The 15,024-nt window shown below is 44.6% G+C and overlaps 1 protein-coding gene across 1 annotated transcript in view; it reads right to left on the reverse strand.

Annotated features, from left to right (window-relative positions):
* LOC141176130 (uncharacterized) overlaps positions 1–7,116 on the reverse strand; it is a 1,089,564-nt gene extending 1,082,448 nt beyond the window's left edge. Inside the window, exon 1 of the mRNA XM_073660125.1 lies at positions 7,052–7,116. The gene's annotated coding sequence lies outside the window, so the exon portion shown is untranslated. The remainder of the gene's footprint in view (positions 1–7,051) is intronic.
* Positions 7,117–15,024: the final 7,908 nt, after the last annotated feature.

The following is a 15,024-nucleotide window of genomic DNA, read 5'->3' on the forward strand; positions in this document are numbered from 1 at the left end:
ACTAAGGACTGGGAGGAATATGGGACACCTCCTAACAGAAATAGCAGCAGACAGACGAACAAACAAAATAGATAGAACCTAGAGGTCCGTAGACCAAGCAAACTAACAGAGTTAGATACAGAGCACAGGCTAGCTAGAAAGTAGATATACAATGAAGTCCAGCAAAGCCAGAAGGGCGGAGCAGGATTAAATAGGCCAACAAGGTCATGTGACCAGCAAAGGAAAAAAAACCTAACCGCAAGGTTCTAACAACAACGTTGAATGTGCTGACAACAAAATCACACAAAAATCATCAATGGAAATCAAATTTATTAACCAATGGAAGCCTAGATTTCGAGTCACCCCCAAAATTAAAGTGGAAAAACACACTACAGGCTGATCCAACTTTGATGTAATGCCCTTAAAACAAATCAAAATGAGTCTCAGTATTGTGTGTGTCCTCCACGTGCCTGTATGACCTCCCTACAACGCCTGGGCATGCTCCTGATGAGGCTGAGTATTGTGTGTGGCCTCCACGTGCCTGTATGACCTCCCTACAATGCCTGGTCATGCTCCTGATGAGGTTGTGGATGGTCTCCTGTGGGATCTCCTCCCAGACCTGGACTAAAGCATCCGCCAACTCCTGGACAGTCTGTGGTGCAACGTGACGTTGGTGGATAGAGCAAGATATGATGTCCCAGATGTGCTCAATCGGATTCAGGTCTGGGGAACGGGCGGGCCAGTCCATAGCTTCAATGTCTTCATCTTGCAGGAACTGCTGACACACTCCAGCCACATGAGGTCTGGCATTGTCCTGCATTAGGAGGAACCCAGGGCCAACCGCACCAGCATATGGTCTCACAAGGAGTCTCAGGATCTCATTTCGGTACCTAATGGCAGTCAGGCTACCTCTGGCGAGCACATGGAGGGCTGTGCGGCGTCTCCCGACTATGTCACATGTGCTCAGTGTGAACCTGCTTTCATCTGTGAAGAGCACAGGGCGCCAGTGGCGACTTTGCCAATCCTGGTGTTCTGTGGCAAATGCCAAGCATCCTGCACAACCCCAAGCTGTGGACGTCAGGCCCTCATACCACCCTCATGGAGTCGGTTTCTAACAGTTTGTGCAGACATATGCACATTTGTGGCCTGCTGGAGGTCATTTTGTAGGGCTCTGGCATTTTAAGGGTAGGTTAATTTTAACATTGAAAAATAGAATATCCCAAAAAAAAAAAAAGAAAGAAAATCACATTGTATAAATTAGATGAATTTATTTGCATTTTGCAGTGAGAAATAAGTATTTGATTCCTCTGGCAAACAACACTTAATGATTGGTGGCAAAACCCTTGTTGGCAAGCACAGCAGTCAGATGTTTTTTGTAGTTGATGATGAGGGATGCGCACATGTCGGGAGGAATTTTGGTCCACTCCTCTTTGCAGATCTTCTCAAAATCATTCAGATTTTGAGGCTGTCGCTTGGCAACTCGGAGCTTCAACTCCCTCCATAAAGTTTTCTATGGGATTATGGTCTGGAGACTGGCTAGGCCACTCCATGACCTTAATGTGCTTCTTTTTGAGCCACTCCTTTGTTGCCTTGGCTGTATGTTTTGGGTCATTGTCTTGTTGGAAGACCCAGCCACGACAAATTTTTAATGTCCTGGCGAAGGGAAGGAGGTTGTCACTCAGGATTTTACGGTACATGGCTCCATCCATTCTCCCATTGATGCAGTGAAGTAGTCCTGTGCCCTTAGCAGAGAAACACTCCCAAAACAAAACACTTCCACCTCCATGCTTGACAGTGGGGATGGTGTTCTTTGGGTCATAGGCAGCATTTCTCTTCCTCCAAACACGGCGAGTTTAGTTAATGCTAAAGAGCTCAATTTTTGTCTCATCTGACCACAGTACCTTCTCCCAATAACTCACAGAATCATCCAGGTGTTCTTTGGCAAACTTCAGACGGGCCTGCACATGTGCCTTCTTGAGCAGGGGGACCTTGCGGGCACTGCAGGATTTTAAACCTTTAAGGCATAATGTGATACCAATGGTTTTCTTGGTGACTGTGGTCCCAGCTACCTTGAGATCATTAACAAGTTCCCCCAGTGTAGTTTTAGGCTGATCTCTCTCCTTCCTCATGATCAAGGATACCACATGATGTGAGATTTTGCATGGTGCCCCAGGTCAATGTCGATTGACAGTCATTTTGTATTGCTTCCATTTTCTTACTATTGCACCAACAGTTGTCTCCTTCTCACCCAGTGTCTTACTTATGGTTTTGTAGCCCATTCCAGCTTTGTGCAGGTCTACGTTCTTGTCCCTGACGTCCTTAGAAAGCGCTTTGATCTTGCCCATGTTGCAGAGGTTAGAGTCTGACTGATTAATTGAGTCTGTGGACAGGAGTCTATTATACAGGTGACTATGTAAGACAATTGTCTTTAATGTAGATAACGAGTTGATTAGGAGCGTCTAACTGGTCTGTAGGAGCCTGAATTCAATGGTTTGTAGGGAATCAAATACTTATTTCTTACTGCAAAATGCAAATACATTTATCTAATTTATACAATGTTAAAATTAACCTACCCTTAAAATTATAGACTGTTCATGTCTGTCAGTGGGCAAACTTACAAATACAGCAAGGGATCAAATAATTATTTCCTTCACTGTAGCTCATCACCCCAAGAACACCATCCCCACAGTGAAACATGGTGATGCCAGCATCATGCTGTGGGGATGTTTTTCAGCAGCAGGGACATGGAAAATGGTCCGAGTCAAAGGGAACATGGATGGTGCAAAATACAGGGATTTTATTGAGCAAAACCTGTTTCAGTCTGTCAGTGATTTGAGACTGGGATGGAGGCTCACCTTCCAACAAGACAATGACCCAACACATACTACTAAAGCAACACTCGAGTGGTTTAAGGGGAAACGTGTATATATTTTGGAGCATTCTAGTCAAAGCCAAGACCTTAATCCAATTGAGAATCTGTGGTCAGACTTGAAGATTGCTGTTAAGGACAGGAGAGTGGTAGACTGCTACCACTCTCCTGTCCTTAACAGCACTGCTGAGGAAATGGCACGTGTGCCCATTGGGAGGGCTCTGTGGGCCCCCTACGGTACATGTGCCATAGGTTCACAACCACTGGCATAGAACATCCATCCATCCCTGGGCTACAAGACAAGACCTTAGTCTCGATCCTATCCCTTTGACGACATTCCACAAAACTCCTGACTAAACATTGTGGCTTCTTTTTCTCCTTCACTGGGATCAGTCAGCCCCGTCAAAGCTAAGTGTGCATTAGTGGAGGTATTTTTTTCAGTCCGAACTCATCACGTGGGACTGAATGTGAAACTCCCTGTGGTGACTGCTCCACTGCATCTATTTCCACACAATGGGCCTAGGGGCTGAGAAAACTATGGATTAAGGCCCCTGAGATAAGGTCACTGAATGAAAGCATTGATTCCTGAGGATGAACTGACGAGCAAAAAAATCACTAATAAAACACAACAATAAGATCAATGGCACAGGTGCTCCGTGCTGGAAAAAGTCTGATAGTCTTTAGAACCAGGGCTGTGGAGTCAGAGTGGTGGAGTCGGAGCCCATAATGGTGGAGTCGGAGTAGGTATGAAATGGACTGACTCCGACTCCTAAAGTATATAATAAATTGGTTACAGTAGTTCAATGCACTTTGTGGGGAATATTTTTTCATAAGAATTTGGGAAAGTTATGAAATGTCCTATAAATGTCAGTCCTATTCCTGATATAATAGTCTAGACTTTTAGCTGAGATTAATCTGTGGTACAGTAAATTTATCACTTAAACATGAGCCATGTATGAGGGAGTCAGAGTAGTGGAGTCGGTGTCATGGAAATTGAGGAGTCGGAGTTGGAGGTTTGGCTTACCGACTCCACAGCCCTGTTTAGAACAAGGCCAGTTCCTCACACTTCTTCCCCACATTTTAAGCACGGACACGAAAGTAAGTGGTCTCACCTTTATGGCAATGAAACTTTGTATCATCCAGTTTCCTCAAAGCATATTCCATGTCACCCTTGTGAATAAACTCCACAATCCCCATTCCACCCTGGTGTACATCAGCATACTAGACATCTCCAGCTTCTCTCAAATGATCTTTCTGATCCTGCCAACTCCCCAATGGGGGGGGAAGCCCTGAGACAAGAATTCTGTATTTAGTTTGCTGGGGCAAGTGTCTGTTCCTCCCGCAGGGTCCTCCATATCCACCCCTTGATCTCCGGTTTGTCCTGGGAAACTCAACACGTACCCGATGAGAACCAAATTTGTATCCATTGCAACCAACCCCAGAGTGCTGACCACCAGCTAGGGGGATGGTCACTTGGCGGCCAGGTAAATATTGTTCTGGGGGGACAATATGTGGGCTGACCAGGGTGATGGGAGAGTCAGTTTCCCGAAGTCTCTGGGCCTCCTCCCTAATGTCATTTACCTCCCCCAGGTCAAATTCCTTCATGGTAACAGTCATTGCATTTTGTGTATTACTCACCACTGGGGTGGGGGGTTAGTCTGCATGTTGAGATTGCTCTGCTCATTCTCGGCTGATGAAGTGTGAACCGGTCCTTGGCTTCAGGTTACGACATTGGGCCAGTGTCACACCAATCCTGCTCCTAGGTTGTGATGTGGGCTAAAACATTCCCGGCATTCCCTGTCAAAGTGTCCCATACGTCCACAGTTATGGCAGCCTAAGTCCCCCTCGCCTTGACGCAGACCGTACTTGGGGGCTTGGGAAACTTCCTCATCTTTGTGAAGTTCGAAATCCCCACAGTTCCTCCTCTGGCCGATCCATGGGTCTCGTTGGCTGTACTTCCACATAGCCCTTGTCGATTATCAGGCCATTCATCAGCCAATCTTGCAGCCTCATCCAGGCTGAGTGGTTTTCAATCCGCCACTATTTCTTTTAAGTCACCCGGGAGTTTAGACAAATTGTTCCAGCATGAATATATCCAAGACATGTTCTGCTTCCCGAGCCCTCAGTCCTTCTATCCACCGAGTGCATGCCATATGTAGTGTGTTAACAAACTCCCGAGGCGTGTGTGCACCGAGCTTGTCAGTCTCCTGAAACTTCCTCCTGGTAGTTTTCAGGTGTGACAATATACCTCTCTAGTAATGCGCTCAATGTGTAAAAATCTGGGCCAGTCACTAACTGACACCTCATGCAGCAGGCAGAAGTTCTTAAATAACCGGAGATGTTCATCAATATCCGCGGTGACCTCACTGAACTGTGGTATATCCCTGTACCTTAAAGATGCAGGCCCCTTTCTCCTGTTATCCACTGTCCTCTGTGCTGGGGAGTGTGGGAGTACTGCTAAATGAACACCCAGATATTTGCTTAGCACTGCCGCCCACTCTATCTCCATGGCGCACTCTCCTAGCACGTCCAGCATCCTCCTCAACTCAGTCAGTCAACCCTCCACCATCTGGATGACAGGCCTGGGCTGTGGTCCCTCCACAGATATGCCCTCCTCCACGTCTGAACTGACCTCCTCCTGTGGTTGTTCCCGGTCCCAGTCGTCCAAGCATTGTATAAGGGTCACCCGGCTGTCCTCCGGCAACCACTCTAGCTCTCACTCAGAGCAAAGGGCTCTCAGCAATTCCTTCCTGAGCCTCTTGTAGATTGAGTCTGCCATCTCTTCTGCCAAGACATCATTCAGTAAATTTCCCTGGCATCCTGTCCAGATATAGGTGATCCCACTGTTGCCACCACTTGTGAAGATCTGAGGTTGTGCATTGTAAAGATTCATCTAGGCAGGTTAACGGTTCATCAATATTTTATTCCTTACATCAAGGTTTTTACAACAACTCCAGGTAAATGGCCAGAATACAATTGTCTCAGTCCACAAGATCCCTTCCCTGGGACGGTAGTTCCATTGCCTTCGTACCAGGCGATAACCACTGTCTCCCAACTTTTTGTTGGCCTACAGCTTAAATATCTCCAGCCAGTATAGTCTGTATTCATATTCCATGATCCTCCAGATGACAGATAAAACGAAGGAAGCACAGGTATCTAGTAGCAACAGTCCATTAAGAAAGTTTAAATCCAAACGACAGATCCCACAACTGTAGCACGTTTATCCAGCCCAGTCGGTACTGATCTCCAAAACTCCATAGACCATCCATCCATCCCTGGGCTACAAGACCTCACTGAACAATGTGGCTTCTTTTTGTCCTTCACTGGGATCAGCCCCCTCAAAGCTAAGTGTGCATTAGCGGAGGTATTTTTCCTCAGGCTGAACTCATCACATGGGTCTGCATTTGCGACTTCCTGTGGTGAAGGCTCCCCAGGATCTACTTTCCCCATCCACACAATGAGCCTAGTCGCTGAGAAAATAATGGCTTAAGGCCCCTGAGATAAGGTCACTGAACAGAAGCATTGATTCCTAAGGCTGAACTGACAAGTAAATAAATCACTAATAAAACACAACAAGATCGATGGCACGGGTGATCCATGCTGGAAAAGTCTGATAGTCTTTAGAACAAGGACGGCTCATCACATTGTCCTATTTGTTGTTTGCTTCATAACAAATAAAACCAAATGTTCACAGTTGTCAGCATGTTCTTAACATGAACTGATACAAATCCTCAAAAAAACAGTGAAATTTTAGGCTGTGAGGGAGCAAAACATGAACAATGCCAAGGGGGCAATTCCTTTCACAAGCCACTGTGTGTATAAGATGCATAATGGGGGCATCATACTGTGTGGGGCATCATACATATTGCATAAGGGGCATAATGGGGGCATTACACTATGTGGGGGCATCATACATCCTGCATAAGGGGCATAATGGGGGCATTACACTGTGGGGGCATCATACATCTTGCATAAGGGGTATAATGGGGGCATTACACTGTGGGGCCAGTAAAGGGGTCCTGTACTATGAGAACAATACGTTTCCTCCCTTCCTGTCTCCATAGTTGGGTCGTATGTATCTATTACAGGAAACAGAACAAAAACCTTATGATTCTTATAAAAGGGCAACACAAGACTCCAAAAGAGTCTCCGTGCTGAAGGGGTTAATGCCCCCTGCGCCCAGTAATGGGGGTCTCCACATACCTCCACCTGCAGAGCCGCCACCACATATATGGCTGCTCTGTGCGCACAGGACCTGTGATGAGGTCACAGGAGGGGAGGAGTCAGGGGTCACATGATCAGGGGCCTCAGTGGATGCAGGACTCTGCTGTGCTGGTTGTCATGGTGCTGGATGAGCTGAAGTTTATGTGTGGGGTCAGGAGGGGTTTACAGTGTGGATGTAGCAGAGCCGCGTGTGTACGAGGTGTACGGAGCGGAGCCGTGTGTGTACGAGGTGTACGGAGCGGAGCCGCGTGTGTACGAGGTGTACGGAGCAGAGCCGCGTGTGTACGAGGTGTACGGAGCGGAGCCGTGTGTGTACGAGGTGTACGGAGCAGAGCCGCGTGTGTACGAGGTGTACGGAGCAGAGCCGCGTGTGTACGAGGCGTACGGAGCGGAGCCACGCGTGTACGAGGCGTAGGGAGCAGAGCCGCGTGTGTACGAGGTGTACGGAGCAGATCCGCGCATGTACGAGGTGTACGGAGCAGAGCCGTGTGTGTACGAGGTGTACGGAGCAGAGCCGCGCGTGTACGAGGCGTAGGGAGCGGAGCCGCGCGTGTACGAGGTGTACGGAGCAGAGCCGTGTGTGTACGAGGTGTACGGAGCAGAGCCGTGTGTGTACGAGGTGTACGGTGCGGATCCGTGTGTACGGAGCAGAGCCGTGCGTGTACGAGGCGTAGGGAGCGGAGCCGCGCGTGTATAAGGCGTAGGGAACGGAGCCGCGCGTGTACAAGGCGTAAGGAGCAGAGCCGCACGTGTACGAGGTGTACAGATCGGAACTGTGTGTACGGAGTGGAGCCATGTATGTGCAAGGTGTACGGAGCGGCCAATAGCAAAGCCCTCGAGGTGTGATGAACATACGAACCCCTAAAATGACCCCATTTCGGACACTGTACCCACGAGGGAAGTCATCTGAGGGTGTAATGGGCGTTCTTACGTTCTTATCCCACAGGTGTCTCACTGATTTCTTTACCACTCGGTTGTGTGTAAATAATATTACATTTGCTCAGAGCCGCAGCGAGGGCTTCAACCAGGGGTGGACACACCGCCTTTGCAGCCGCACCCCGGCCCAGAGGTGAAGGGGGGCCCATGCAGGAAGAAGGGTAGTGCTCTTGATGATTTTTGATACCCTGGGCAGAGTGCGGCCATTGAAAAATGGGGCATGTCATGCAGGAGAGAGGCCGGTGGCCAATGAACGCTTCCCCATCAGACTGATAAGAGTGCTCATTGACTGCTGTGTCTGTCCTCCTGCAGGGTCTTACAGTGGGTCTTCTGTCTCCTGCTGTTCCTTTCCCAGCAGAATTTCCTCTAAGAGTAGGGGGTTGGGGAGGAGAGTCCACAGCATTGGACATCACACAGGGGCAGGAAGGTGAAATCAATCCTGTCTGCTGTGTCCTCCTCCTCCACAGTGGGTTCTGCAGCCCTCTCCAGAAGACAGCAATATCATAAAAGATTAGTATAGGAGTGTATGTATATGTGTGCAGGGCTGGCACCAGGAATTTCAGGCCCCATGCTGGCAAAAACTTTTTAGGCACCCTGGAGACTCCGCCCAGGCTCCACCTCCACTCCTCGAACCTTCCACAGTCACACGGCCCACTCTTGGAAAAACTCCACTTCTGCACCACATCCTTATCAATCACACATTAAGGGTATGTGCCCACGCTCAGGAGGCGCCTGCGGCCCCGAAGCTGCGGGATAGCCGTGCGGCTTCTGCCCTCATTTTATGCAATTGAGTGGTGCAATTTTTTTTTTTTAGTACATGTGGAGTTTCCTCATAGAAGTTAGACTGTGGAGAAAGTCCACATGTAAACCCGCAAAAGAAATTGACATGATGCGGGTCTGAAAGACGCGATGCATGCCAGTTTTCGTGGGTCATCCATTGGTGCACAGAGTCGCATAGTGGACATGGGATTTCTAGAAATCCTATCCACTATGCTGTAACACCTGGCCGCTGCAGGTTTGTTCCTACATAAGCTGCAGTGTCAAACCCACAGCAGCTCCTGACCATGTGCACATACCCTAACAATTCCCATAGAACACCAGATCACATACAGTGCCTTATGAAAGTATTTGGCCCCCTTGAACTTTTCTAACTTTTGCCACATTTCTGGCTTCAAACGTAAAGATATAAAATTCAAATTTTTTTCTGAAGAACCAACAACAAGTGGGACGAAATTTATTGGATATTTTAAACTTTTTAAAAAATTAAAAAAGTGGGGCGTGCAATATTATTCGGCCCCTATACTTTCAGTGCAGCAAACTCACTCCAGAAGTTCAGTGAGTATCTCTGAATGATCCAATGTTGTCCTAAATGACTGGTAATGATAAATAGAATCCACCTTGTGTAATCAAGTCTCCGTATAAATGCACCTGCTCTGTGATAGTCTCAGGGTTCTGTTTCAAGTGCAGAGAGCATCATGAAGACCAAGGAACACACCAGGCATGTCCGAGATACTTTTGTGGCGAAGTTTAAAGCGGATTTGGATACAAAAAGATTTCCCAAGTTTTAAACATCTCAAGGAACACTGTGCAAGCGATCATATTGAAATGGATGGAGTATCAGACCACTGCAAATCTACCAAGACCCGGCCGTCCCTCTAAACTTTCATCTCGAACAAGGAGAAGACTGATCAGAGATGCAGCCAAAAGGCCCATGATTACTCTGGATGAAATGCAGAGATCTACAGCTGAGGTGGGAGAGTCTGTCCATAGGACAACAATCAGTCGTACACTGCACAAATCTGGCCTTTATGGAAGAGTGGCAAAAAGAAAGCCATTTCTCAAATATCCATAAAAAGTATCATTTGAAGTTTGCCACAAGCCACCTGGGAGACACACCAAACATGTGGAATAAGGTGCTCTGGTCAGATGAAACCAAAATCAAACTTTTTGGCCACAATGCAAAATGATATGTTTGGCGTAAAAGCAACAAAGCTCATCACCTTCAAAACACCATCCTCACTGTCAAACATGGTGGTGGCAGCATCATGGTTTGGGCCTGCTTTTCTTCAGCAGGGACAGGGAAGATGGTTAAAATTGATGGGAAGATGGACGGAGCCAAATACAGGACCATTCTGGAAGAAAACCTGTTGGAGTTTGCTAAAGACCTGAGACTGGGACGGAGATTTATCTTCCAACAAGACAATGATCCCAAACATAAAGCAAAATCTACAATGGAATGGTTCAAAAATAAACATATCTAGGTGTTAGAATGGCCAAGTCAAAGTCCAGACCTCAATCCAATCGAGAAACTGTGGAAAGAGCTGAAAACTGCTGTTCATAAACGCCCTCCATCCAACCTCAATGAGCTCGAGCTGATTTGCAAGGAAGAATGGGCAAGAATTTCAGCCTCTCGATGTGCAAAACTGATAGAGACATACCCCAAGTGACTTGCAGCTGTAATCGCAGCAAAAGGTGGAGCTACAAAGTATTAACTCAAAGGGGCCGAATAATATTGCACGCCCCACTTTTCAGTTTTTAATTTTTTTAAAAAGTTTAAAATATCCAATAAATTTTGTTCCACTTCACGATTGTGTCCCACTTGTTGATTCTTCCCCCAAAAATTAGAATTTTATATCTTTATGTTTGAAGCCAGAAATGTGGCAAAAGGTAGAAAAGTTCAAGGGGGCCAAATATTTTCACAAGGCACTGTACATAGCAGCAGCTTTTGTTTTGGACACAAGATTTTGTAAGCTGCCGCCACGACAAGGTAGACTCTTCTGGCAGGGCCCTACTCTACTCTAACCTATTAAACATTTCTTAAAATATCCAATACTCTATTTAGGTATATTTTTCTTAAGGGAATGTGTCACATACATTTTTTCAAATAATATCACATACAAAGGGACAAAAACCATCACACCATGGCCGGACCACATATTACCACCACATAGTAACCGAACACCACATGCAAGGAACAAATACCACCACACCATGACCAGACCACATATTACTACATACAAGTAATACTATATACAAGGAACTAGAATTAAACCTCATACTTTTGTTCATGCATATTTGTATCCCACCCTGTATATAAACTGTTTATTGCAGGAAATTTGTGTGAAAACCACCGATGTTAGGAAATACACCCACATCTGATCTGGTGCAAAGCATAATATCCTGGCAAATGATCATAGAGCCGCAGATATACCGAGCATTATCAATCATATCAACGGGAGGCAAATAGATGCATCATTGTAAAACAGACAAAAACAAGTATGTACAAAACACTGGTGAGATTACTGTAGAACATTGCAATGGTGAATCAGATTAGATGGAGCATACAAATCCATGCTATCCAGAAGTTGGATGTATAACAGATCAATTGCAATGGGATACGTCTGCATAGAGTCTGATGCAAAACTTGATCGTGAGGCTATAGGTATAGCAAGCATTTCTATCTGTATCAATGAAAAACAGATTGTCATGGAAATATTGAAAATCTTTTCTTCTCCCCTGTCATAAATATTAAGAAGTCTCTCTCCCAGACTCCTCTTCCCTCCTCCCCTATATTACTTGTCCATGGGAGAAGAGCTGACACTTTGGCCAGTGGCCTCTATGCAAATCAACACACACATGAGAAGGGCCTTGTAAGCAAATGCTGGCCCAAAAGGTGCTACCAAACCCAATTAACACAGGCTTGTGATAGATTTACAGCTAACTGAGAAGGTTGTATTCCCAGTGCTTCAAAGGGAATGTAACAAAGCCCTGCAGACGGCCCAAGCCAATATGAAATAACTAAAGTTCCATATGTCCGATAATAATGGGGCCTATATTTTGGATGGCAGGGTCAGCTAAGGAATAATATGGATATTTTCCCGTCTCTGTAAGCCTCTCTGGTGAGCTGTGCCGCAAAAGTAACAAAATAGCAGACGGCAGCTATACCGTGTGTGGTCTCTGGAGAAAGGTAAAATCACAACAGAACATATGGAGTCACTTTTGGGCCTCTGCGATCAACCCACGATAAGTTATCGCAAAAAAAAAGATATCTAATAAAAATATAAAGGCTAGAGACTAGCCCCCGTGATGTCATCACAGGGGGTATGTGGGCAGGTCTCCCATTAGGCATAAAAGAATCCACGGAGTATAGATCAGCACTTATGTTGGAAGTTACATATTTTGTGTAGCACGGGTCACATTCGCTGAACAGGATCGGAGTGCTTCTCTCCAACTATACTGAGTCGTCCCTGCGAGCTGTATAGAGTAAGTTGAGAATTGGAAGACAACAGTAATGTGTTGCCTGACAAAGGTTTTCTATAGAGTGTCATGTCCACTTTATGAGATGTTACTATCCCTGTCAGGAAAATATCCAGAAATGGAGTGGAAATCAAAGGTTCGCTGACAGTGGATTTTAAATTTAAGGAATAAGAATTCAAATACACTTAACTGGGGGTCACCTCACCATACCAAAAGTACATCATCAACATATCTACCAAACCAAAAAATGTGCTCAAAAAATGGATTATCATCAGAAAAAATGTAAATTTCTTCCCACCACGACATGTACAGCATAGCCAAAGATGATGAGAATTTGGAGCCCATGGGGACTCTAAGTACTTGTAAATAATATTTAGAATCAAACATAAAATTGTTGTGGGACAACAAATATTTTATGTTATAATGAACCTTTTTAAATTCACAGAATATCCACTATATTTATTTAAATGGTGTTGAACGGCAATGATGGCCAATGCGTGAGGGCTGGAGGAATACAGGTTGACAACATTGCTGGTGACAAACCTATATTCTTTCTGCCACACGAACCTGTCAAAAACCCTCAGGACAGACGTAGTATCTTTCACATGGCCTGGTGTTTGAATAACCAGAGGATACAAATGTTCACCAGCCATTGGCTTAAATTCTCATTCAATGAACCCATACCCAAGATAATAGGGCGAAGGGGGGGGAGAGATACCCTTTTGTGTTTTGGGGAGCCCATGAAAAATGGGATAATCGGGTAACTGCCAGCGCTGAATTTTGTTATTAAACCCCGACAAATAAATGCCTTCCTCCAGAATAGTGGACAGCATTGTTTTATACAAATTGGTAGGATTCATAGAGAGCACCGGAGCAGATTTCATATATCAACAGTTCTAATAGCACATACTCCGGGACATCAAAACATTGTGTCCATAGAGAATAATGATCTCACACATTTTTCTTTCTTTGGTCTTGAAAAAGTTAATTATCCGGTAAGGGGTGGAAACAGACAGAAACCCCTTAATATGCGTGAAGCCTTCTGGATCTGACGTGTAAATACTAAATACCCTTCGGGTAATGAATTTCCGCAATGACCTGTTTTACATCTATTGATGAAATTCATACTGGTTTATTCCCAGCAGACATCTATATGGTGACATTCCAGGTTTTCTGAATTTATTTTGTGTTTTTCTGGTTATTATTTGCCGGTGTACTTATTTGCCTTTCTGTATATTGCGCTATCATCGCTGATTCATCTTCGCAGAACGCACATAAATGATGCAAATATCTTATAGATTTTTCAGCAATGACGGAGTATTTCCATTGCAATGTTCTGCAGCTTATTTATCTTCCATTTCTCATATATTTATTTTTGTCAGTTTTTTCGCAATATAATCCAATGATTTGTTTTTCGTTGATAGATAGAAATTCCCGCTACATCCACAGCTTCACGATTCAGTTCTGCATCAGATATTTGTTTTTGTCAGTTTTATTATAATGTAATTACCTGTTTTTCGTTGATACAGATAGAAATGCTTGCTCCATCTATAGCCTCATGATCAGGTTCTCCATCAGACTCTATGCAGACGTCTCCCATTGCCATTGATCTGTTATTCATCCAGCACTTGGATATCATGGATTTGTACGCTCCATCTAATCTGATTCGCCATTACAATGCTCCACAGTAATCTGATTCGCCATTACAATGCTCCACAGTAATCTGATTCGCCATTACAATGCTCCACAGTAATCTCACCAGTGTTCTGTACTTGTTCTCGTCTGTTTTACAATGATGCATCTATTTGCCTCCCGTTGATATGACTGATAATGCTCGGTATATCTGCGGCTCTATGATCCTTTGCCAGGATATTATACTTTGCACCAGATCAGATGCGGGTGGATTTCCTTGTAAATCTTCTACTATATAATCAATTTTGATTTGCATATTTTTTTTCCCCTTTATATGTTCATTGTTATAGGTTTATAGTTTCTCCATATTGGTTATTGTGCATATTATTTTATATTATATTCTTACATGTGTCAGATCGATAAGAACAATATTTGTATTCACAATTTAGACATTGATGCGTTTTCTCTGTTTATTGGACATTGTTATTGCGATGCTCTATACTGAATCTATCATCAATCTCATGCATACATGTTCCTGTACCTCTATAATCAGTATATCCTCCCACCTTCCGTTGCTATAGTTGATGGCATTTGCAATGTTCGGACCCTGTGATCTCACACCTGTACACTTAATCCCGGTGTTGTGTTCCTATATGGGATAATCCCCTGGCAGCTAACACCGGTGGTCTTCACACAAATGTCCTGCAATAAACAGTTTATATACAGAGGGGGATACGGATATGCATGAATAAGAGTATGAGGTCTAATTCTATCTTATTTTTCACCATCATGGTGTTTTGCATTTCTGGCTTGTTGTGTGACGCTTGCAATGATCATCTTGTCTGTATTTGATCTCGTTGCCTTCAATGTGAACTGTGTCCGGGATTTTCTTCACACCTTTTGCATGTCTAATTGATTTCTCATTTCGTGTCATGTGACTCCATTGTGCTTGTATATATATATATATATATATATATATATATATATATATATATATATATATATATATATATATATATATATATATATATATGTGACTCCATTGTCCTTTTCTCATCTGCTATAACTAAGGGCGCAACCCTAGCGCCAGAAACGCGTAAGAATTTTACATTTTTTGTTTTTTTTTA

Source organism: Phyllobates terribilis, unplaced genomic scaffold, assembly GCF_046119375.1.
Source record: "Phyllobates terribilis strain yellow unplaced genomic scaffold, ASM4611937v1 Scaffold_17__1_contigs__length_24005725, whole genome shotgun sequence".
Lineage (NCBI taxonomy): Eukaryota > Metazoa > Chordata > Amphibia > Anura > Dendrobatidae > Phyllobates > Phyllobates terribilis.